Raw genomic sequence first — 27,440 nt, forward strand, 5'->3', positions numbered from 1 at the left:
AGCAGTAGATCTGAGGGAGAGGGAAGATGGGAGGAATTGGGAAGTGTGGAGGGTGGCTAGGCTGTGGTTGGAATGTATGGTATGAGATAAGACTAAATGAATAAAATAAAGGAAAACGGAAAAATGACATGCTTTGAGAAATTCTACCAGACAACAAATTCACAGTGGAGTGACATATTTGTGCTTGAGGTCTAGAGCTGTGCTCTGTACATATCTCACTATGTATTTCTCAAGGGCAGCTTGAGGTCGAGTTGCATTGTGTTGTAAAATCCCTACAGAGCTCAAGCATGGCAGGATGTGTATACTGATTGACAAGCCATTTCTCTTGACCTCCTAGACACTGATATACACAATCTGTCAGCACCCGCAAAAGCAGAATTCAGTAAGACTGAACTTCACTGTTTATTGTACGTAAAATACTGACAAGACAGAAACCGGAGAGCTTTGAACGATATGTTAGTGCTGGATCTTCTAAAAAATAACCTAACTCTATAGTCGCTGGAGTGTATAATTTACTATATACATTTCATCCTTCAAATAACTTATGAGATACTTTCATTGAAAGCAAGAGCCAGTGAAGCTATTTGAATTCATCTCTTTCTGTAGGGAATCAGATATGAAGCCAAGCTATATCATCAGAATCTCCAGGAAAACTACTAACAGAAAATTCACAGATTTTTCTTGTCCTCAATACATTTTATTTTAACACTTGAAAGTATTCCAATCCAAATCTCATCATAAATCATAAAAATCATTCAGAAATTATTATATCCTTTATTTTAACATCTCTGAGCAATGTTTTCTAGACATTTGAGATTCTCATGGAATGTCATTTTCCCCAAAATATTTATTTGAGGACTTCATTAGGAAAAAGTGTTTCTGTTACTATGGAAAGGTAAATTGAACTTAAATTCTGAGTTTGGATCTTTTCTGTGTTCTAGCGAAAGTTGTACCTGGAAAAGAGTTCTCTCATGGAGACAACTCAGCTTCTATGGCAGCTTTGATGCCCTTGAGTACAGCCAGCTAGAAAATAAGGAACTTGAGAAAGAACATTGTTTTACTCTTTAAAAACATGAATATTGAAAGTAGGGTGACAATGTATGTCAAAGTAGAAGACAAATGACTATAAATATATATCATATATTTGATTTCAAGTCTTTATGTGAGCCTCCTAGCACACTCAAATCTTATTTTATTTTGTTTCAATTGAAACCTCACTGTGCAATTGTAGTATCATTGTGATTCAAGCATGCAAATTTCAAGATTTCACTGATACAACTTCTAACTCAAAATGATAAAGTGGCATTTCATATTATTCATGTACTCTAAATTTATATGCTTTGGTTGCTGCAAATCAGCAAACACCTATTGTACTGAGAAAGGACTGAGCATTTACAATTTTAAATATGTCTACATAGAAGAAGAAAGTAGGCAATATGCATTTTATTTAAAGAACAAAGAAATACTTGTGCACAATTATGACAATTATTATGATGTCTCCACATATCTCTAGTTACTGTTCTATTTGTGTGACAAAACAATATGATCAGGGCATCTTATAAAAGACAGCAGTAATTTGGTAGCTCTCTTAGAGTTTCAGAGGGTTAGTCCATGATCATCATAGCAGGAAGCATGAAGGCAGGCAGGCAGGCAGGCAGTCAGGCAGGAAGACAAGTTTGTCACTTCCCAGAAGCTCAAAGCTGGGAAGTAAACGTGCAAATATATGATCCTATGGATGGGTATTTTGATTCAACCCTCCACATATTAGTATATCAAGACCCAAAGAATGCTTAAAATTTAAAAATTGGTTTTACATGACTAAAACCTTGACACTTTTTTCTCTGTGTGTAAAAATTAAATTACTAAAGTCATGAATGTTACTTAATAAAAATAAGTTACTGAAAATAAGTAAATATAAATGCACAATGAATAAAATAAGATGTCACTTTAATATAAAATGAACTTCCTAGTTTGCAAGGTGAGTAACAATGCATTTGTTTTGATCTGTGTACGTATATTTAGTCAAACAAATCCATTAATAGCAAGAGAAGATATCAGTCACTACCTGAATCTTGAGTTTTATATTTTGACAAATATGCTCAAATTGGATCTTTGGTGTATGTTTTCATTTTCATTGGATCTTTCAAATGAATGGCATGATAGTTTCCTTAAAGGTTTACAGAGAATCTTAGTCTACATATTCACTAGTGATTATCACCATGAAACCTTGTCAAACAATTCTGTATAGAGGTTCTTGAGATTTAAGTTGGGTCAGTCAGAGTCATTGCTAATATTTAAGACGAGAGTCAAGATTCTCATAAATTTTAAAAACGTGGTTCTAAACTTGACCCTGTCCAATTACTTTTCTGCATTGAAAGTGATTGCAAGTCTGGCTCATGTCTAGACTGCTCAGTGTAGGTAAGAATTTAAAGACATTTAAAAAAATACATTGCCTTACCAAGATAAATAAAATGTGTGATCATTTCTTTTCAATTTTTTTGTTGGCACATTTTGATGAGTATTGAAATAGAAGCAAGGAAATATTCTGTTTTCGTATTTTTTAGAGCCCAAAGTGATAAATTTAAGTACCAGTCTTATCAGAAAGAAAAATATTTTCGAGCTTAACACTTTACATTAGAAACAGATATATCAGGAATAGTCTCTTGTGTGAATATTTTTCCAATATAGGATTGTAATAAAAGGGAAATGTACGAAATATTTGGATCATTACTATTAACCTTAGGTAAAAGAGAAAGACATCAACATGGACATTCAGGCAAAATGAAAGTATTAGCTGACTACCCATTTGACAGATTATACAAAGCCGCTATGAATAAACAATTTCTAATCATGGTGGTAGAAACATAGCTCAAGAGTTACGATCACTTACTACTGCCAGATGACCCAACACTTATGCAACAGATCACTTTGCAACTCCAGGGGACAGACACTCTCTTTTGGCTTCCAATGGCACGCACTCAGTACACATACCAATATGTGGGCATGCTCATGTACATAAAATAAAATAAGTGGATCTTTAAAATGAAACTCTAGTTGCAATTTCCTTTTTTATTAAAGCATATTTTTCCTCACACAGTATTAGTCCTTGATACACCTTTCTCTCTCTCAAATCCTCCCAGTTCTTCCCCACTACCCACCCATTGGGATCCACTTTTTTTTCTATCTCTCACTGGAAAAGCGTGGGCTTCTAAGAGATAATGATAAAACACAAGAAAACAAAAATATAGTAAGAGAAATATAGAAGTTGCACAAGGCAAACCAAGAGGAGGAAAAGAGCCCCGAGAGAAGTCACAAGAATCAGTGACCCACTTGCTCACACGTTCAGGAATGCCATGAAAATACTAAACTGAAAGCTGTGATACATACATATATACATATACATATACATACTTACGTACATACATACATATATATATATATATATATATATATAGAGAGAGAGAGAGAGAGAGAGAGACAAAGAGACAGAGAGAGAGAGAGACCTGGTACAGACTCTGTTGGCCCTGTAATTACATCTGCACCTTGGTTAATTGACTCAGAAGGCCTTGTTCTACTGGCGTCTTCCCCCCTCTCTAGTTCTTACACTCTTTCTGTCTCCTCTTCCGAGAGATTCCATGAGCTCTGAGTAGAGGGATTTGATGGAGAAATCCCATTTTCTAGCTGTGTGGTCCAAGGTCCCACCTTTGCGTAATGTCTGGCTGTGTGGGTCGCTGTATTTTTTCCAATCTGCTGCAGGTGGAAATTTTCTAGTTGTAAATTTAAGCTGTGGGAGACTATTGCATACCCCATGTACTATGAAAGAATTTGCTACAAAATTCTGATAGTCTTCACCAAAACATTATGTTATGGCTGATGTTCAAAGAATAGCATTATGTTTTCCATAGTCATTAATCTTTGATAATTATTGCACCAAATGTGCAGTCATAAAAAGTAAAATCAGGCAAAATATGATTAATCACCATCACAGAAATCTTTACTCACATGCCAAAAATCAGTGAATTTTTTTCTATTTAAATTAAGGCTTCACTTTATAGGAAGAAATCTTGAGATTTACAGATTCATATTTTCATCAGTAGTAAAACTGCACACACACACACACACATACACACACACACACATTAATTTGATAAGAATGATGTATCTATGAAAAGTAATTTTTAAACAACAACATCGTAGCTAGGGTCTCTGTTGCTGTAGTAAAACACTATGACCAAAAGCAAGTTGACTTACATGTTCAGATTCTAGATCATCATTTGAGGATACTGGGACAGGAATTAAAACAGGGCTGCAGCTGATGTGGGTGGCTGCTTACTGGCTTGCTCAGCCTGCATCCTCATAGAATTCAGGACCACCAGCCTGGGGATGGCCTCACCTACAGCGTGCTGGTCCTTCCTGCACCAATCACTAAGCTGAATCTTACGGAGGCATTGTTCCAACGGAGCCTTCCTCCTTTGAGGTAACTCCATCTTCCATCACTTTGACAGAAGACACACATAGGCTGGCAGAAACAATGAATCACTAAGATGGGAAGCATCATGTTCTCACAGATGGCACTGCCCTCTTAGAAGACGGTGACAGAAAAGAGAACCAGCGATGAGTCTTCATTAGTAAAGCAACATGTCCAAACCTTTGGGATGGCTTCTGACACTGTTTGGAGAAAGCTACTTCATTAATTTCTCCCGAGATTCTAGATAAAACCCCAACTTTCTGATATATACAGCAGAAAAAACCCTGAAAAATCAAAGTTCTGTAATTTATATACCTAGTTACACCAACTTTGAAGTCAAACCAATGAATAGTTTTTCTTTCATTTAAAGAGAAAATAAGTAGGTTAGTGGCTCCATGGTGAACATCATAACCCCATATGATTTCTCAGGTTTTCAGCTATCATAAAAATAAAAGCACATATTTTGTGGCCTCAATAAATTTATTTTATTTGTACTTTCCCCCTCCTGGTTTTACCTGTCTTAGAGTGTCTCTTGGGTAATTTTCTCTTTTTTAGATTTTATTTTACTTTGAAGTGTGTGTGTGTGTTTTTATCTTTGTGTGCATATATGTGCACCTGAATGTAATCTATGAAACCCAGAATACAGCATTGGATTGCTTACAATTGGAGTTACAGGTAGTTGTGAGTGACATGATTTGGGTGTTGGGAAGTGAATTCTTAAGGCTAAGCAAATTCTATAGGCCCCATCTTTATTTTGAGAGAACAATTAAGGGGCATGGATACATTAAATCAATGAAATCGTGTCTGTGTGTGTGTGTGTGTGTGTGTGTGTGTGTCTGTCTGTGTCTGTGTTTATATTCTTAACTCTCATACAGTTTTATTTCAAACACACAAAAGCATCCCCATTAAAATCCCAGCACAATTCTTCACAGACCTTGAAAGAACAATAATCAATTTTGTATGGAAAAACAAAAGACCCAAGATAGCCAAAACAACCCTGTTCAACAAGGCAACGTCCGGAGGCATCACCATCCCTGACCTCAATCTCTATTACAGAGCTATAGTCCTGAAAACAGCTTGGTATTGGCACAAAAATAGACAGGTAGACCAATGGAATCGAATTGAAAACCCAGGTATTAACCCACACACGTACGAACATCTGATCTTTGACAAAGAAGCTAAAAATATACAATGGAATAAAGAAAGCATCTTCAACAAATGGTGCTGGCATAATTGGAGACTGGCATGTAGAAGAATGCGGATCGATCTATGTTTATCACCATGCACAAAACTTAAGTCCAAATGGATCAAAGACCTCAACATAAATCCAGCCACACTGAACCTCTTAGAAGAGAAAGTGGGTGGTACCGTTGAACGAATTGGTACAGGAGACAGCTTCCTGAACATAACACCAGTAGCACAGGCAGTAAGATCAACAATTAATAAATGGGACCTACTGAAACTGAGAAGCTTCTGTAAGGCAAAGGACACAGTCAGCAAGACAAAAAGGCAGCCCACAGAATGGGAAAAAATATTCACTAATCCCACATCTGACAGAGGGTTGATCTCCAAAATTTACAAAGAACTCAAGAAGCAAGTCTCCAAAACACCAAAGGACCCTATTAAAAAGTGGGCTGCAGAACTAAATAGAGAGTTTTCAGTAGAGGAGTCTAAAATGGCTGAGAGGCACTTGAGAAAGTGCTCAACATCCTTAGCCATCCGGGAAATGCAAATCAAAACAACTCTGAGATACCATCTCACTCCTGTCAGAATGGCTAAAATCAAAAACACCAATGACAATTTATGCTGGAGAGGATGTGGTGAAAGGGGAGCACTCCTCCATTGCTGGTGGGAGTGCCAACTGGTTCAGCCACTTTGGAAATCAGTATGGAGATTCCTCAGAAAAATGGGAATAAACCTACCACAAGACCCAGCAACTCCACTCTTAGGCATATATCCAAAAGATGCCCATTCATACAACAAAGATGTCTGTTCCACTATGTTCATAGCAGCTTTATTTGTATTAGCCAGAACTTGGAAGCAACATAGATGTCCCTCACCCGAAGAGTGGATAGAGAAAATGTGGTACATCTACACAATGGAGTACTATTCAGCAGAAAAAAATAATGGAATCATGAGATTCGCAGGCAAATGGATGACACTAGACGAAACCATCCTGATTGAGGTAACCCAGTCACAAAAAGAGAAACATGGCATGTACTCTCTCATATATGGATTTTAGACATAGATCTGGGGAGTGCCAGCCTACAATCCTATGGCCAGAGAGTCTGGGAAACAGAAACTTCATTTAGTGGCTGATCGAAGAAGAGGCAGACTCCCTTGGTTAAGTACTGAGCTGAACTCAAGAAAGCCAGTAACAGAGAGGGAGGACTGATGATCAAAGGGATCAAGACTGGGCTGGTTTAACCCCCAGAAACAGCTGACCAGACAAAGGTTAACTCTTGAATCCCAGGCATCAGCCTGGGAATCCAGCATGGGACTGATCAAGACCCCCTGAATCTGGGTGTCAGTGAGGAGGCCTAGGGAATCTATTGAGCCTTGGGCAGCAGATCAGTACCCATCCCAAGTATACACACGGACTTTGGACTCCCATAGAACAATGTGAGGTGCACTCTCACCCTGAACTCTTGGGGAAGGGTCTAGGCCCTGCCCTATATGAAATGACAGACTATGGACACCCCCATGGAGGGCCTCACCCTCCCTGGGGGAATGAGGGGATAACGGGGGGGGGTTGGGGGGGAGGGCACGGGAGGAGGGGAGGGAATGGGAGAGGGACCTGGAACTGACTTGTGAAGCAACCTCGTTTCTTATCTAAATTTAAACTGGAAAATAAAATAAAAAATAAAAAAAGCATATGTGTACTCGTACACACACACATGTGAATGTGTTCATGCCTACATGTACACAAGCGTCATACTATATGTGCTTTAAAATTAAACCTTTAGATTAGGTATCACATAAGAGTTTTAGCAATTAGTATAATAGTAAAGATGGTAAAATTGTGGAATTTGTTGGCCAAGGGATGTTGGAGAGGTGGCCCAGTGGTTTAGAACACATGGACTGTAATAATATTGATCAGGAATAATTTACAATGAATTAAAAATTAATATAACTTTGTTCATACAACCCAAATGTGACATGAATATATCCTAAGAGAACAAGTCAAAGAGATTAATGAAATAAATTGAATATAAGTTATGAGAGGTGAATTCAATAAGGAGAGAATTACATGAGAAAAAATAAAGCTGAAATTATACTCAAAATGACAAACTCAATAAGCAAAACAGACATCTAGCATATAGCCTAAACAATAGAACGGATCATGCAGAAAATGGAGTAGTGAGTCTGAAAGACAAGAAAAGAATTGGATAAATCAGTAAGGATCAATGACGAATTTTAAATGGGATATGGAAATCAGGGACACCGTGAGAAGATCTAATCTTTGATCATATGCATGCAAAATAATATAATCAAAGCATTGTAAATATTTTGAATGAATTCATAGAATTCACATAAAATAGACAGGTTCCAGGCTGATGCCAGGGAGCACCTTGAAAGACATTTCCTATAACATCCTATAGTTAAAACATTATAAATACAACAAAAATGATGTTGAAAACTACAAAGAAAAGTATAGAGCCAGAGTAATAAAAGCATCTTGATACATACATCAGCAAAATAGAGTGAAAGATCTAGATAGAAGTCGACTCAATTCTAGGTATCTGATGTTCAACAAAATATATTGGAGGAAAGACAAAGTATTCAACAAAAGGCTCCAAAAACTTGGATTTCAACATCCATGAAAAAAATGAAAGTGGACCCTTGTACAAAATTCAATTTCAAAAGTATCAAAATTCTCAACATAAGCCCTGATACTATAAAACTGCTAGAGGAAAACTTAAGGAGTCTACTACCACTTACTTGAACAGAAATAAACTCCCTAAATGGAACTCCAATATATCAGGAAGTCCAAAAATTGACAAATGAGACTTAATTGAGCTAAATAGCTTTGTATGGGAAATGGTTGACTGAGTAGAGAGGTAGGTAACAGGAAGTGAAAAATGCTTTGCCAGAGAAACAGGTGATAAGAATTTATGTCTAGAATATACAAAGAAATAAAAAATCTAATGACCAGGAAACGATAACCATATTAAAAAATGGGCACAACACTTAGGAGTATATAGTCAACACCATTTGAACTTGATGGGATATTAAGAAAAAGAAAACTTGAATTATGGGGAAATGTGTTGCTTTGAGAGGAGTTAGTTGGAGTAGTGTAGGTGAGTATAATAAAAATATAGTCTATGGCATTCTCAAGCTAATGTTTATTGAGCTATAGAACTGAATTAGAAACGCCTAGTAAATACTTCATCAATTTAATTATTTATATTTGTCTCTTAGTTTCTTTTTTATTTAAGTTAGAAACAAGCTTGTTTCACATGTCAATCCCAGCTCCCTCTCCCCCCATCCTCCCCTGCCCTCCCCACCAGGCCCCCCAGCCCCCCACCCAATCTTCACTCCGATCCCCAGGAAGGCTGAGGCCCTCCATAGTCTGTCATTTCATCCACGGCAGGGCCTAGGCCCTCCCACAAGAATCCAGGCTGAGAGAGCATCCCTTATTGTGGGATAAAAACTCAAAGTCTATTTGTACGCCAGGGATAAATACTACCCAAGGCCCCATAGATTACTTAGGCCTCCTCACTGGTGTTTTAGGTTCTTTACATTCATAGTTTTGACAAAACAGAAAAAATATAGATCCAGATGAGAGAGGAGGTGGGGACATACTGGGAAGAGTCGGGAAAGGGAAACTCTAATCAGAATATATTCTACCAAGAAATCTTTTTTAATAAATTGAATGAAAATTTAAAAAACTAATTTTTACAGTTTCTATATTTATATTGTTTCCAACCATTCCTCTCCCTCTTCACATGTACATACAGTGTTTATACTAGTTCCATTTCTTCTGTGGTCCATTGGTGTGTGTGTGTGTGTGTGTGTGTGTGTGTGTGTGTGTGTGTGTGTGTGTGTGTGTGTGTTCTCCTCGAAAACTTGTTAAAGGAATAATTTCCCTGACTTCCGGCAGAAGGAACATATTGCTACCTGTGGCTGTATATTGAGACCCATAATGGCTTTTATCTTACTACCAGAAACTGTCCTATGGTCCAGCTTGAACTCATGTATGGATATATGAACTCACTGTTTCACTGCCTGAGCCCTAACACTTAGAACTGATCAGTGGATCACAAGAATTGAATAACCTATCAGGGAGCTCATCCTTGAAGAAAAATTGCATAACTTTAGAAAGTGTTTAACAGACTAGGGTGTGAGGCTGAGGGGGATGGTGGAGGGTTCAGGAGGAGGAGAGGGAGAGGGAACTGGGATTGACATGTGAAGCAAGCTATTTAAAATTATATAATAAAAAAATCTATGCTTTCTAAAAATAGAAGTTTGAACAGAAGTGCACAACATTAGTGAATGGCATTGCTCCTAGAAGACTTGGGTTATTAGAGGACTCAGTGACAGGTGTGGATTACTTCCCTGTGAGTTATGGATTAGAGAGATTCTAGAGGCAACCAAAACAATTCAGGGTTTTCTAACTGACCCATAACAAGATGATAAGACCCTGTTGTGACATTTTACTTATTGTTTCATGTTTAATCGTGAATGGCTGACACATCAGTTTACAACATCAATATCTTGTCAGTTCATGTTTTACCCTTATTTCAGAAATTACAAAACCATTAGAATGTATAAGTAGTTAGTTCTCCTACGGCATGCTTTTTTTTGTTTAGTAACACCATGTTCATTTTTACTTCCCAACAGAAGACACTTTGGTTATTTTTTCCATGTGATCTTTGTCTACATTTGACAGCATATTCAGTATTTGTTTTCTTGGCTCACATTTCTGTTTTCGTACCTCACAATTTTAAACTATGATCATTTTTTTTGTATTCAAGAGATTTACTTCTAGGAGCCTCCTTTAGAGGTGCATTGGTAGCAAATTTTGTTTCTTTTGCTTAAATTAAAAGTAGTTCCATTGGTTATATAACTGAAAGGTTTGTTCTCTGGTCCCAAAATAAATATTTGTTAGTTTTTCTTAGTCTGAAAATACAATTCACAGAGCTTGTGATACTTTTCCATATCTCCCTTCAATTTCTTCTTTTCTTCTTTGCACCAATTAGGATTTTCTCAAAAGACAAAAGGTATCTTAAACTTATGGTAAATATCTGCTAAATATTCTATGTATAGAAGTCACAGGCTTCACTTACTGCCCCTTTTTATCTGGAAAATACTCAAAGGAGTTCATTAACCTGTAAAAGTCATAGTTTAATTTATCTGAAATGTATTGGTTTTGTAGAAGTAATTCTTTCTCTATATATCAAAGAACAAACCATACTAAAGTTTAAAGTATCATTAAAAACAACATTATAACCAACAAGAATATCATTTTTAAATGGAGAAATGTGTTAAATGCTTATATCACTAGATAGCCCATATTTGAAATACTTAGGTCAAAGTATTTATATGGATCTGAAACTTTAAGCAGACGCTGGTACATCTAGAGAGTGAGTGTACATATTTTGCAAATTGATAAGTATCTGTACATCTCTATAAAAGAAAAGAATGGACACTTGGAATTATCTTCCTTGCCATTTGTGAGAAGGGAATTTTTCCTCTAGTCAAATCATTAGAATTTGACTCAGAGTAGCATAGACTTAATGATGAAAAAGGTGTGAATGCAATGCAGGACCCCCAATGAATTTTGTGCTTTATATGAAAAGTTTACTTATATTTCTAGTAATCATAGAGTGATCCTGTATTTCCCATGGTGAATTAAAGAACAGGTCAGTAATCCAAGCATTTCCAAACAGTGAGTAGCACTGTGGTTCAAGCCCTGTGCTTTATTTTGTGAGTTCATGAAGATGAGTAGTATCATGTTTCTGTCTGAAGTTGGCCTGGAAATTTAATTTTCCTTTCTTGTTTCAGTGAAGAACTCTTGTTAGATTTCTTCTTCCTTGTTTTCTGCATAATACACTTCTATCCTAGCTTAGCAATAGCTACACGAAAATGTAAACTTTCCATACTCTGGGTTGATACCAGAAGATATAAATATAGTCAGAAATTAATATGACTTTGTTGACTGATGTATATTTGAATACATGTAAGATATCTTCCCATACTGTTTATAATATGAGACATATCTAAAATATAGCTTTTGTGATTTCAGGGATTCTATTTAAACTAAGATATAAGTCCTCCTAAACAGAGCAGGACTTTTACACATATGAACTCAGAGACTGTGGCAGCATGTTGAAGCCTGTATAGATCTAGGCCAAAAAGGGTCCTGTATCTTTGAGAAAAAGTGAACACAAGTCCCCATCCCAGAAGCTATCCACAATCAATAACCACTTGCAGATGAAAATTAGTTTTCTCTGGATTTATAAACCATTCTTAAGGACAGTTCCTATGCCCAGAGGTAGATGTCCAACACAAAATGAACACAATGATATCTTTGAAGGTTCTTTGGCTCCTGACTTTTCTTTTAACTGTATTAGTTCTGTGTCTGTGTGTGTGTGTGTGTGTGTGTGTGTGTGTGTGTGTGTAATGGCTTCCTGTTTTATGTTTTTATAGGATTCCCGTGTGTCTGAATGTGAGGGTCTCCATCTCTATGTGCATTTGCATGTGTATGTTCTTTTGTGTGTGGCTCTTTTCCTTCTGTTTGTTTAGATGTTTGTTTTGTCGTATCCAGATTTTTATGTTTTGTTTCATATCATTTTGTTTTATTTCATGATTATTTAGACCTTGCTTGTTTTCTAAGAAGAGGCAGATGTGGTGAGGAAATGGGAGGAAAGATGAAGAGGATTGTGAAGGAGCTGGTATAGGAGAAATCATAATCAGGATATACTCTATGAAGAACATTTCTTTCCAATAAAATAAAGTAGTAAAAATATATGACTTATATAGAAACCCTTATTTTTATGAAAAATTTCATAGTCATGCACATATATGTGCGTGCATGCACTACATATGTATAAAGTTTTACATATAAATTGACTAAAAGCTAATCATGCAACCAATATTGCTAGCAAGGTAAAAGTAATTTCATCTTTATGAAAATATGATGTAGTCATTTGCAATCAAAGCCTACCTAAACCATACTCTGTAGGAAACACAGATCTGTTACATAGCTTCGTGGTTTTTACCATTTTGAGCATTTACTGGGCACTGTAAACATTAGTTATTTTTTAAATATGTATTGATAACCTAGAATATCAAAAATATCCCTACCCACAAATTGCAGAAAACTTTACTAGTGATCCACATCCAGTTTGGTTGGATTTAGATATTACTTTCTGCAGCATCAATATCAATTTACAAAAATTATAAATTGTAGTATTTACTTCCCAAACTGCTATACATTTTTAAGCTTTTAAGTCTAAAAATGAAGACAGTGACTGGTGGGAGGTGAAGATGAGGTTAGTCTAAATTATGATTCTTACTCAGTGAGCAGTGAAATCAGTGTCTGGAACTTACATTGACTTTCAAAAATAATTATTATTTTTTTAAACGGACTTGGTCATTACATTCAATAGTAAGTTGTCTTTCTATTTCAGGAAAGAGATTTTCTGGCCCTGAAAATATTTGCTGATTATACCACTTTTTTGTGGACCCTGTTTGATTAAGTGAAGTTTTTTGGAACAGGTTTTATACCATCCACAAAAGAAAAACACAAAACAAAACTCTAGAGGCTTGATGAACATGAGAACCTGTTATCTCTTCAAAGTCACAAGTGAGAGAAGACTAAATTTCTCAGTGCTTCTCTTGTCTTTTACTTTTGATATATTCCAGAAGTGGTACCACAGAGTCTCTCATTTGAATCTGGGAAGCCATAATTTTTGTTAGTACAGTAGTTTGACGTACTCTTTCCCTTGCACATATGAAACAGAAATCTAGGAAATTCCTTTTCTTGGTTTCTCAAATATTAATTATTTTTACTGAAAACGGAGGTTATCATTATCCATAAATTAAAGCAGGAGAGTTGAAACATTGTTTAATTATATTTATTTTTAAGGAAGTGCTGAGATCATTCTATTTTAACATTAATTTTACCACTAAGAATATTACACATACACATCAATGTTCATATCATATGTGGGTCCTCAAACATAGTTAAACAAAAATAGATTCATGTTCTCTTAACTACTGTGTATATTCTTCTCTCTCTGATTATTGTAAAAATGGTAATAAACCTAAACTATTACTAAGCTCTTGAATTGGATACATATGTAGATATCACATGAAGTACATGTATACATATATATATGAAATAAGCAAATCAAACCACCACACATAGTAATTTATTAATTTAAAAATTTCTTTAAATAAAACAAACATTCCTTGATGATAGAACTATTTCTGCTGTTTATTTTGGATTCCTTACTAGAAGGTATCTATTAAATATTAGTTATGTGAATCAGCATACAATGAAAAATACCTCTTTTGTCCCATAACAGTTCTAAAGAAAGATTTTACTTAAAAACACAAGCCAACCAAAATAAAAACTGGGCCAAGTTTAGAAACACAAAAATTAATTGTGCTGTCTTTGCTCTAGGAAATGCTGAACAAATTCGGACATCAAAAATGTTTCTTGCTTTTTGTACTCTCCTTTATGTAGAAACTGAACCCAATCCTCAAGGCTTTGCCCTTGTGACTAATTATGTTCCAAAGGATTCATCTTTTAAATATCATTTTCTTGAGGTTTAAGAATTCAGAAAGCGATGAGGGCAGACAGGTCATGGGCAGCATGCCATTCTGCATCCTAAAGAAAAACCGTGCAGTTTCTCTACAGCACATATAGTAATATGCAATTAGAGTACAATATCAAAGTTTATTTGAGAACACCTTTACTTTTTATATGTTTTTATACTTTGTGTTGACTTAGGCTGTCAGGAATGCCAGGTAAAGGTCATGCCATCCAGTTATAACTTCAGCCACGGTAAACTTGATTTTGAGACAAGATTTTGCAAAGTTTCTCATGCTTACGTTGCACTCCATACATGGTGCATTCAGGCCTTGAACTTGCACTTCCCAATCCATGTCTACAAAAGCAGCTGGGGTTACAAGTCCATGCCTCCAGATTTGTCTTTTATAACTCTTGTTACCAATTTGACACTGGATCTTCTGTTGCATTCAGCAATTTTCCTGCATAAGTGGTTTGCTCTTATAGATGAATACATAAATAAGCATAGGGTTGAAAGACAAAAATGAGAATCCCATATATATTCCCATGCAAAAGCAAAATGTAGAGCAAAGGTATGGGCCTATACTGTTGATCCTACACAGTAGACAAAGAAACTCTGCAGTCTATGGATTGTACTTCTCCAAAGGTTCATGCATAATGCTGGTTTCAGTGGCCCTGTGTGGCAAATCACCATTGTGAACAAGTTGGTGCATCCATTACTATGAAGATTTTGATACTTGGTTTGTTGGTAGATTTTCATGCCAACTAAATTTGATACAGATGTCTTATGTTTGGATGATCTGTGACTTTTCTGTGGCGAAAACTTCCTGGAATCTCTGGGGGTGACCCTAGTGAGGATGTAGGAGTCCGAATTGGTAATCTTCTGTAAGCAGGAAAGGTTTCCAGTGTTAGGACTGTGGGACATTTGCTTGTGATTTGGCATAGGGTTCCCATGGAGATCTCTAAACAACCCAGCCTGATGCTAGGACAGAGAACTGTTCTCTGCAAACTGACAGCAGGAGGGCACAATATCCACATAGCTCATTGGTCACGCATAGATAGTTAAAACTGGTGGCTGCATGGAGCCTTCACCCCCATGTTCTTGCTTTCCTTTTTGGTTGAAAGATATTCTGCAGACCACTGAAAGAGAAACTTGAACAGCAACCCAGCCACAGAAACCTTGACCTACAATCAGTTCTGCCTGCATAAAGTACAGGAACAATGGTGGAGCCTAACAAAAAGTTTTGGTTTAACCTCAGATGAATGCTACTGAGAAGGAAGAGCCATGCCCTGTATTGCATGGACGGCCTGAAATCAGAGACTGGATAACACGGAGAACTAGGGTAAACATAGACATGACTAGGTACATAATAAATAAGCAAATAATAAATAAAATGAAATGATTCCTAATGATATTCTGCTAGCAAATAGATTGGAGCTTTGTCTAGAATTGATTCCCCAAGCAGCATGGAAACAGTTGTAGAGGTCCATAGCCAGACAGCTGCATACAGAGAATATAAATGTGAGGTCTTGTAAAGAGAATTCTTCCCGCCAGTCTGGTTCCAGAGCCACATCAGTCCCAAATAAACACACAGGAGACTATATTAATTATGAAGCTGTTGGCCTTGCTTGTTTCTTACTGGATATCTCTGACTTAAGTATTTATCCCATAATTGTTAATCTAAGTTTTTCTCTTACCGGAGAACTTTCCGGGCTTTTTATCCCTATGGCAGTTACATCTTGACTTCTTATGTTTCTCCTACCCAGAGTCCTCCTCGATTCTTAGTTCCATCTATCTTGCTTCCCTATTGGCCAACAGTGCTTTATTGACATATACACAGGACTTTCCCAACAAGGTCTCTATCATGTCGTTTCGCTAAAGCATCTCTAACCCCACCAAGGAGGGTAGGAAATATTCTAGGAGCCATAGGGGCACCAGGAGAACATGGCCTACAGAATCAACTAAGCAGGGTTCATATGGTCTAACAAAGGCTGAAGCTGCAGGAATAGGGCCTGCATGGGTCTGCACTAGGTCCTCTGTGTATATGTTATGGTTGTTGGCATGGTGTTTTTGTGGGACTCCTAACAATGGGAGCAGGTATGTCTATGACTCTTGTCTGCTCTTGGAACCCTTTTCCTCCTGTTGGGCTCCCTTGTTCAGCCTCCATATGAGGACTTTTGACTTGTCTAATTGTGTTTTGTTTGGTCCTGTTTGAACAGCTGTCTCTTGGAGGCCCACTCTTTACTGAAGAGGAAACCTTATGAGTGGGGATCTAGGGGAAAAGGAAGTGAGGTATACTTGGGGGGAGTGGAGGAAGAGGAAATTGTGGCCAAGGTGTATTTTATGAAAGAAGTATCTCTTTTTATTTTAGAAATGCAATCTTTTTTTGACGCTGGAAATTGTAAAGTGTCATATATACTATTCTTTAATGCAAAAGTCCTGGGCAACTTCCCATATTTCAGCATGATATGTGAATATTTACAAAATCACATCAATATTAGCTGCATTTTTGGGGCATTGAAACTTTATATCTTAACAACTTGGATGATTTCAGAAAAGTGACAATTTTCCCTCTGCCTTCGTTTTCTTGTCCACTTGTTGATGGATCTGGCTGTAATACACTCACTTGTCTTTTCATGTTGGACATCCTGTAGCTCTGTGGGTCATCTGTGTATTCACATGCGATGCCTTCTAAGGGGATTTCAGAGTCAAACAAGTTCTTGATTGAAAACAGTTGAAAGAATGTTTCACCTTCAACTTCTGGATATTAAAGAACCAGAGAAGTAATTGACACACTTCACAATCTGTTTCTTCTTTGATAATTATTTATATTCTGTTGTGGAGACATAACCTAAATTTTATCAATTTATTTCTGTATATATAGTTCATTTGTTAAGAAACCATTGTTGATATCTGATTTGGGAACCTATTCACCAGCTTGTCTAGAAACTCTGTATTCATTACACATTAAATTCCTACACTATTGGTCATCTATGTCTGTAAATTGGACTACTTAAGAAATTAGAATCCTTTAACAATTATCCCTTCATGGTTTGCTTAATCCTTTTAACCTGATGGACTCAATGTCACCTATTTTGCAGTATATGGCATAATCACTTATTTTAAAGGTTGAGTATTTCTTGCCACATCCATCACTAAATTCATGCATTCAACAATTGATGTATTTTGGCTTGTTCCCACTCTTCAACACCTAATGATAATAGAACTATAAAAATGGCTGTGTGACAAAAAGACAAGCATGGTATGTACTCATTCATATATGGATATTAGGCATGAAACAGGGGAGTGCCAGCCTACAATCAGACATCCAGAGAGTCTGGGAAACAGAGAGAAATGCATGGTAACCCAGAGAAGGGGAACAGGACAGAATCTTCTGAGGTTATTGGGAGCATGGGACGTTGAGGAAGTTGGGAGAAAGAGAGGGGATGAAGAGGAGGAGAGAGGAGGATATGGAAGAATCGGCAACGTTGAGTCAGGGGAAGACAAGAGGAGATAAGGTTGACATATACCATAATAGAAGGAGCCATTATACGTTTGAAGAGAGATCTGGCACTAGTGAGATGTCCAGAGACCTACAAGGATGACACCAACTGGCAATCTAACCAGTAATGGAGAGGCTACCTTAAATGTCCTTCCCTATAACCTGATTGATGACTTCCTTATGTGCCATCATAGAGCCTTCATCCAGTGGCTGAAGGAAGCAGAAGCAGACACCCAAAGCTAAATACTGGACTGAACTCCTGGAACCCAGCTGCAGAGAGGGATGAGTGATGAACAAAGGGATTAAGACTTGGCGGGTGAAACCCACAGAAACAGTTTACCTGAACAAGGTGGAGCTCATAGACCCCAGACTGATAGTTGAGAGGCCAGCATAGGACTGATCCAGACCCCTGGAATGTTGGTATCAGTGAGGAGGCCTCAGCATTTTTTGGGACCTTGGGCAATAGATCAGCATTTAGCCTTGTCATCCAGATGTACTTTGGGAGCCCATTCCACGTGGAGGGATGCTGTTTCTGCCTGGACACATGGGGGAGAGCCTAGGCCCTGCCCTGGATCATATGGTGGACTTTTGAGATCCCTCATGAAGGGCCTCACCCTCCTTGAAGAGTGGAGTGGGGATTGGGGGAAGGGTTGGTAGAGGATTGAATGGGGTGGGAGAGGAGGGGAGGGAGAGGGAGCTGGGATTGACATGTGAAGCAAAATTGTTTCTAAGGTAAATTAAATTAAAAAATTATTTTAAAAAATGGGTGTGTTCAGACAAGCCCTGTCTCGAAAAACCAAAAAAAAAAAATGTGTGTGTGAATGTCAAGTCCTTTATTTTGCTGCTTTAGGATATATAGACATATAGAATAACATCATCCTATTATAATTTCAACTTTAATTTAGGGATACTACTTTATAAAACAGTTTTACCACCACACACTGAAGTGTTCCCCTGACTCCACATCCTCTCTAACATAAATTGTCCTCCGTATTTTTGATGTTAGCCATTCTGACAGGTTTAAGATGGTATCTCAGCCATTTTGATTTGCATTTCCCTGATGATAAAATTTGTTGGGCAATCCCTTATATGTCTTTTGGCAATTTGAGTTTCTTCTGATGAGAATTCTCTCTTTGACTCTCCTCCCCACTTTTAATTGGATTATTTGGTATTTTGGTGTCACGTTTCTTGATCTCTTACATATTTTAGAGATCAGCTTTTGAGTCCATTTTGCCGTCTGTGTGTACATGGTTTCATGGTTGATCATTTTGTATTGGATATCCAATAAAGTGAATTCTTAAAATCATTTTGAATGTATGTATTGCTCAAACTAATTAAATACTATTCATTACATTACTTAGTTTCCCCGATTAGAAAAAAAGCTGATAGTGTAGAGATAAAAAATATGCTTCCATGGAACCATCTCCTTTATCATTCTTAATCCTCTTTTTAATTAAATCATTCCACAGACGGTAGTCATAATTCATAGTTTTTGCCTCAAGTAATTATAGCAAGACTTTTCTTTCCCAGCCTTCAATTCCAATTCACTACACAGAGGTTACAAGTGCTTGGCCAATAGCTCAGGCTTATAACTAGCTAACTCTTACATTCTAATTAACCCGTACTTCTTATTAATGCTTTACCCTGTGGCTTGATACTTTTCCTCAGGAAAGCTTGCCCATTTTTTTCTCCCTGTGTCTCCTGGTGACTTTCCAGCTCCGTTCTTCCTCCCAACATTCTCAGTTACGCTCTCCCACCTAACATTATCCTATTTAGCTATTGACCAGTCAGTTTCTTTATTAAACCAATCACAGCAGCATATAGAAAATAATGCTTTTGCTGATGATGGTGAAATATGATGTACAAATAGATGATTTGAATCAGGTAGACAATATTATTTCATAATTAAGTGGTTAAGTTTAATGAAGTCATTCATAGAGTATGGGTGTTGTAGTTTTGAATGATTTCAGGTAGCAATTGCATTATTTAATAAACTCCTTGAAAGTAATTTAAAAATGTAAGTTAACTTCAATCAATTTTGTGTCCCAAATGTAATTTTCTATTCTTTTATTTAACAGAGGAAATGTGGTACCAAAAATGTCCCAAGGCTTTTTCTTACTAGTTTTTTTTTGTTAATTAGTAGACATTTAAATTTTTAGTTTAATGTAAAACCACTTTTTCTCACTATTGTAAAGGAATAGTATTGTAAAGAAAATTACTAAGAGCTTTTTTCTCCATAAAATATAATTATAGTGATTTTTGCCTTTAAATGGATGCTTTTATTTTCATATGTTATTTAGCACCCTAGATTATAATATCAATATTCTTTTAAAAATGAACATTTTTAAAATCAGCATGGCGACATGCAGTTTTTAACACAATAAATGCATGAGGAGAATAATAACTTCCATGCTATTAATTTTTAGTCTGCTATTTTGTCATCTACTGTGTAAGCATTCACTGCTAGTTGGGGGGATATAATTTCTTTCATTATTCAGGGAAAAGGCAGTTCTTAGAGGTGCATATTAATAAGAGTGCTGAAAAAGTGTTATAATGGTTCAACCTGATCTGTACTCCGTGATGAAGAGTATGTAAATATTCTGACCCTGCTGTCATCTCTTGTGATTTCTGAACAAAAATGGTATTGTGGTTATGCAAGAGGGCAAAAGCAACATGGTGGACCCAAAGATGTATAGTCCTCTAAAGTATCTGATGTCTCATCACACTGGGCCGACTTAACTCTGAGATTTCCATTGAGTTATGTACATATATATGTGGAGGGTAGTACAAGTATATATACGAGTACTGCATATATACCCTTCAACCTTTAGTAATACAAGCATAGTTATACATATGAAACTATTTATTCTTTTGTCTCCTTTATGTAAGCACATAATATGCATTCATACACTTAATATTTCCTTTTTATTTTTTATGAGCTATCAGAGCAAGGCGTTGACATCCATCGATGTCACAGAGAAAGGTTTTATATGGTTTTAGGTAGTAATTAGTTTTGTCTACAACACGGGTATTCGATGTGCTGCCAGCAGATGAAGTCATGAGTGAATGTATGGTGTTTACACTGCTTATCCTGTGACAAGGAAAATATCTCCGACTGTGGGAATTTGATAAAAGCTGAGGCTCATTTTGAGTCACACTGGGCTGCCAGAGGCTTCTTTGGTCTGAGAGTAAGTGTTGCCATTAATCAGAACACGTTTAATGATCAGCTCACTTGGAGATTTTTGTGAAAACCAATCTCTCTTTTATTATGGAATTGTTTGTCCAGCCCTCTCCATCTTCTCTCTGAATTCTTAGATGTCTAAACATGATGACAACTTTGCTTACATTTTTCTACTAGTGAGGACCCTTTCTACACACACAGTAACTTTTTTTTCTTAATGGAATATTCTCAGTTATCATGAAAAGAATCTGAGTATCATTTTCACTGTTTAAATATAGCATCACTTCCCTCCGAAGATGTCCTCACTCCTGGTATGCAAAGTGTGCCTAAAGGTATCGTCTGCCATCTGTCACTCTGGAGAAAATTCCTTCTCCATGAAAAATTATTTCTTTACCTGTTAATTGTATATATTTGTATAGTAGAATATCTTATACACACATAAAATGTGTGTTGATTAGTTAAGAGAATTTCCATGTCTCAAACAAATGATTTTTAAATCTGATTCTCATTCTCTGGATATTTCTTCTAGGAGAGTAAATCATATCTAGATGGATTTGACAACCATGAGCTTATGCAAGAATGACAGAGACTAGATGGTCACTGAAGAAGTAATATTTAACAGATTTTTTTTGTTTTGTTTTGAAAGTTTTAAAATAGGAGGCCATGCACATAATGGACAGGCAAAGATTTCCTCAGGCATATAACTTAATGAATAATTATCATAAATGAGGATCCAAGACCTCTGGTATAAGTAATGTTATAAGCAGACATTTTTCATCATACAATGCCAAGTTGGGGAAAGGCTTGGACTTGCCTTGTCTGTGTATCTGTGTAGAGAAAGTTACATAAATTTACTTCAAACTCACCAGAATTAATTTCTGTGTATTCCTGAACTCCCAGGGAAAACAAGGAAGGGAGACATGTTTGAAGTTCTATAAGGATTTTTATATATGTAGGATTTGAACCCATTTATATAAGGCATCATTATTTTAGCTGAAAACATTCCACAGATCACAGCACCTCAAGTTTATCAGGGTATACTAGTAATCACTTGCAATGTGTAGAACTTTCCCCCGCTTCATTTAAAGAATGTGTTTTTAAGATGTGGTGATGTAATCAATGGTTTTCAGAAAGTTAAAGTTGCAAACCTCGAGTAAACAATGTATGATTTTAATGTTTTAGACTGCTTCATGACATAAAAATCAACTCAGCTCTGAGATTACCATGCAGCTGGCCAACTTTCCTCTTTGTCTTGATCTGCTCCTGCTGAGTGGGCAGGCTGATTGCCTCCTTGAAGACATCTTAGTGTTGATCACAACTTAGCCTAGTGTGTTATTAATTTTCTTGGGAATTTGATTTGGTTATGCCTTTGCATCAAGCTTTTTAAAAAATCTCTCTAGAATTTACATAAAGAGAGTTAAATGAAGGATAACAAAAACATCTTAGGCAATAACTCCACAGGCGGTTTTGTTGAGTGACTATCTTCAGGACTCTCTGGGAAATTATATCATTTTCAGTGAGTGAAGGTTATTTTTTCAAATTGAGTTATTTTGATAGTTATAAGTGTTATCTTGAACAAACAAGATTACATCTGTACGTTGTCCAACTTACCATTCAATTCAAAAGATATAAATTACATTATGGTTCATTGTCTGCTTCAATATCGTCTCCAAAGCAAACAAATTTGTGTTTGAATTCTTGTCTAAGAATATTATGTGCGTTTTATTGCTAAAGAAAAATGTTTTTCTCCTTGTTTTACTTGGAAGTGAAGTGTCCTAAGGTCATGCTGAAAAATCAGAAATCCAGGAAAAAAAGGGTGAAAATCAAACATTACATTTTCCATGATTTGTTTTAGAATCAATTATCTTCAAAAAAATACGGAATATTAAAAGCCTAGTTGAAGTTATTCAAGGTCATTTATTTTTAAGTTTGCAATTCACCAAGTTTTCTGTTAAATCCTTTTCACTCATCTATCAAGGTATTTATTTGCATTACATTGAAAATTGAAGAATTGTAGAATTTAGGTGAATTTTTATCAATAAGTATGTATATTCATGTACATAATATTTACATGTATATACTCATTTCCAAGAAATTGAAATAACATTAGAAAATAAAAGGGACCATTATCAAAAAATGACTAAAGAACTGTAATATTAAGATGAGACCTAGATTCATTCTTAATGGACCTACTATGTTGCAAAAGTACTCAGATTCTTTAAACCACAGTTTTGATGCCTTAAGGTAGATATTGTAGAGCAAGAAACTTTAAAGATTAAGGTATCCTGCAGGGGAGAGGACCTAGGCCCTGTTCCAAAGGATATGACAGACTTTGAAGATCCCCATGGAAGTTCTCACCTTCCCTGGGGAGCAGAAATGGGATAGAATAGGGAGTTAGTGAGGAGCAGGGGAGGAGGGAAGGGAGAAGGAACTGGAATTGACATGTAAAACCAGCTTGTTTCTAATTTAAATAAGATATAGAAAAAAGTTAGAGATAGTAAAAAAAATAAAAATGATTAAAGTGTCCTGAAAGAATTTTACATAATAAAATTTCTTTGCGAATATGATCTATTTTTATTTTATATTTCCTTTGCCTTTATTTATAAATCTGTTCTCTTGCAAATATGAATATATGTTGAAGCCCTAAGTTTTATGATCAACCTCAGTTCCATGCTATCATGTAAGCATAGACAAATGCCACACCAGGAATTAAGAAAAGTCACAATACCTAGGCACAATGAATATGCTGACATTTGAAAGAATTTCTAAAGAATTTTGTATTTGATTTTAAGTATTTTTTGCTTAAAATTCATTCTAATGAAGGGAAAATATGACTTAAATCATGGCTGTGGAAACATTTAAAATACTCAACATTTTAGTAATTGATTTGCTGAGGTTAATATATTACTATTTAGGGGAGTGAGGTTTTTTCTGTTTGCCAAAATTAATATTCACTTCTCATTATATTTGATTTTGTGATAAATTTGGGAGGATAGCTATACATAATTCGTGACACCAACAAACCTAGAATTTAATACTTTAAAGCAAAAAGATCATTGATCATGTATTTATTCTTTCATGTAACTAGTATTTATTGAACATATCGCCTATCACATTTTGATAGAGTTGATGGTGGAATTTTTGGTTCAAACGGTGGTATTTATCATGCAATGCAATAAACTCCTGCCTTCTACTTGAATAAGAAAAATAAATTATATTCAGAGAATCCATGATTTACCATCTGTCCTAGTTAAGGTTTCTATTGCTGTGAATAGACATCATGAACATTACAACTCATAAAGAAAACAATTAATTGGGGTCGCTCTCTTATACTTTCAGAGGTTTAGTCCATTATAGTCATGGTGGGAAGCATAGCATTATGCAGGAAAACAGGGTTCTGGCTACATCTTGATACACATGTCATAAGAAGACAATGGACACACTAGGCAGTATCCTGAGCATAGGAAACCTTAAACCCTGCCCCAAAAGTGACATGATATTTCCAGCAAGGCCACACCTACTCCTACAAAGCCACACCTCCTAATTCGGCAACTTGTTATGACATTATGAAGGCCAATTACATCCAAACTACCACACTTTTATCTGGGTGTGGTGGGGTGGTGAATGCCTTTTATGCCAGCATTTGGGATACAGAGGCAGGTTGATCTGTGTGAGTTTGCGATCAGTTGGTCTCTGATAAGTTCCAGGACTGCCACAGCTACACACAGAAACCCTGTCTTGAAAGACTACACACATGCATGCATGCACACAAGGGTTCTTTTAGATGTTATAATTTTCTATGGTACTAGGTCTGTAAGATTTGTTGATTAATTGCTCAATATAAGGTCATACCAATTATAATGAGAAAATAATATCATGTTAAATATGTAAGTTCCAAAATACCTGAAGTTTCTTCTTTACTAGATAAAGATGATCTTGGTTCAGGAGAAGATCTCACAGGAGATAAACTCAGTAGCAACTTGTGATCAATACTAACAAAAATATATTATGTGTTTCCATTTGTGCTTCTCAGGTAACAGTAAGCAATACTATCATGGGCATGGAAAAGAATCCACTAACACTGGGCATTTATTCTTCTCTGCCTTTGTCTGTCTATCTGCCTGCCTTTCTGTCTGTCTGTCCATGTCTCTAACTCTTGCTCTATCTCTCTTGCTCTCATTCTCTCTCTTGATCTACGTTTTTCATATCAACTATTCACTGATACATTTTCTTTTCACTCCAGGTTTTCTTCTGCAGCAGCACATAAATCAATCAGTCTGCCTCACAGATTTGTTCTGGCAAGCAGCTGTGCCAATATGGCATAGGGACAAAGTCCGTGCGATTTGCATTGGCTTAGCCAATACTGCTGACATTTTATTAGAAGCCAAGGTTGATGCATTATCTCAAAAATTCCCCCCAAAATCCTCTCTACACATCCCTGCTTCTATTGACATTTTCTGATAGACGCCATCTGGTTAGAAAACACAGCTAGTGTGATTCCAGGTATCATGTCATCCAAATAAGTAAACAGAGAGAATGGAACACTGGACTAAGGATTCTTCAGCAGTGTTTGCTCCTCAAGTGTCAGGATATGAGGTTGTATGCCAACATCCATGTAAAAAGCTAGACCACAGATAGAACACATTTATAATGCCAAATCCTTGCAATTTTAGGCTTGTCTGCTAGCCAGTCAAATTGTATAGGTGGGATCAGTTTCCAGTGAGACACTGTTTCAAAAAAGGGACATAATCTGAGGAAGAAAGCTCATTGGTCTCTAGCTTCCATAGGCAAGTACATATGTATGCACACCTTGCCACATACATGTAGGAAGCTAATGTTCAGCAAAGAATTTCACATATGTACACTGACCAGAAGAACTTTCATATATCTAAATGTCAATAACTAATACAGATTTTTTTAATCCACAGACTAGAAAAAAATAGTTATTGGATGGTAATTGTGATTTAATGTCATGCTATTTACCCAAGAAAACTAACCAAATATAATTTGTCTTTTGCTGCAAAGCACTTCCTAATAGAAATAAAGTTTATAAAGTTTTGTATGTCTGTACATGTAAGTATGGGAAGTCAGAGAAGAAAGAGAGGTAAAAAGAGAGAAACTTGAGCAGAAATTTCAAAACTAATATTAACAATACATTTCAGGAAGGTTTTATGTTAGTACATTTAAAATATAAATAAAAGGGGCTTTTAAAATGTTTTCTTCTGATAATTCTAGGGAGACTGATGTGCTATATACTGTTAGAAATACATTTCATTAGAAAATGGAAGGTGTTTAATGGATGTATAAACTGAAGAGACCTTGTAGGCAATCTCCCTTGATTGGAGTTTATCAGTCTATGAAAAACAATAGAATGATTTGGTGAAAGGTTACCACAGATTTAACTTATCATTTGTTCCAAAGTAAATCATGAGGGAAGATTCCTTTTATTCTTAAAATGTATGTTGTGCATGTAGGTCTAGAATATTCTCATTATGCTTTAATATGCATTGCATAAAACACCTTATAAAATAAATACAACCATACAGTTATGAAACACCTAACTCATAAAACAGGTGGCATTAATCAAGTATCTACAAACTAGAATTTGCTATAAAATGTGTTTTTATAGCATCATCACATAGCAATATTGTGCATGTTTACTTATAGTACTCCATTTGTAATTAAGTAAGGATGCAAAATCAAACCTCAAAATAAAAACCTCATATCTGAAAATGACCATATGTATTTCGTGACATAAGAGATTTGACAAAACTTACTTCTCTCTCTCTCTCTCTCTCTCTCTCTCTCTCTCTCTCTCTCTCTGTCTCTCACTCACACACACAAACACACAACTAAAACAATAGCAACTAGGTTGAACACATTCATTTATATTTGTTTTTCTTCTTCTATCAAGAAAGAAGACATGATACCTATCCTTGATGTTTAGGTGTGTTTCCTAGAATGCAGAATGGATCCTGTTTTCCAATCCATTTTGTTAGTCTGTGTCTTTTCATTAGGAAATTGAGATCATTGTGTCGAGAGAGATCAATGAGCAGTTTGACTCCTGTTATTTTGTTATTATTATGGTGGTGGTGGTGGTTGTGTGTGTGTGTGTGTGTGTGTGTGTGTGTGTGTGTATTTGTCTGGTATGTAGCTGTTGATTCCCTTTACTTTCTTTGGTGTGGTTAACCTCTTAGTTTTGCTGGGTATAATAGTCATAGCTGGTATCTGTGGTTGTTTATAGTCTGCAGCACATCAACTAGGCCTTTAGGGCTCTTAAGTCTTCATGGAAAAGTCAGGCTTATATTCCAGGAAGTCTGTCTTTATACGTTGATTGCCCTCTTTCGTCTGAAACCTTTAATATTCTTTCTTTGTTCTGTAAGTTTAGTGATTTGAATATTATTCAGTGGATGGAACTTACTTTTCTGGGCCAATCTATTTTGTGTTCTGTGTGATTCTTGTGCTTTGATAGGCATATCTTTCTTTTGGCCTAAACTTTTTTATGAGTTTTTAAAATTATTTTCC

General features: G+C 36.2%; 1 long non-coding RNA gene across 2 annotated transcripts in view; it reads left to right on the top strand.

Annotated features, from left to right (window-relative positions):
• LOC110341350 overlaps positions 1–27,440 on the top strand; it is a 143,284-nt gene that overhangs the window by 69,331 nt on the left and 46,513 nt on the right. The window lies entirely within an intron of this gene.

Source organism: Mesocricetus auratus, unplaced genomic scaffold, assembly GCF_017639785.1.
Source record: "Mesocricetus auratus isolate SY011 unplaced genomic scaffold, BCM_Maur_2.0 Super-Scaffold_100023, whole genome shotgun sequence".
Taxonomy (NCBI): domain Eukaryota; kingdom Metazoa; phylum Chordata; class Mammalia; order Rodentia; family Cricetidae; genus Mesocricetus; species Mesocricetus auratus.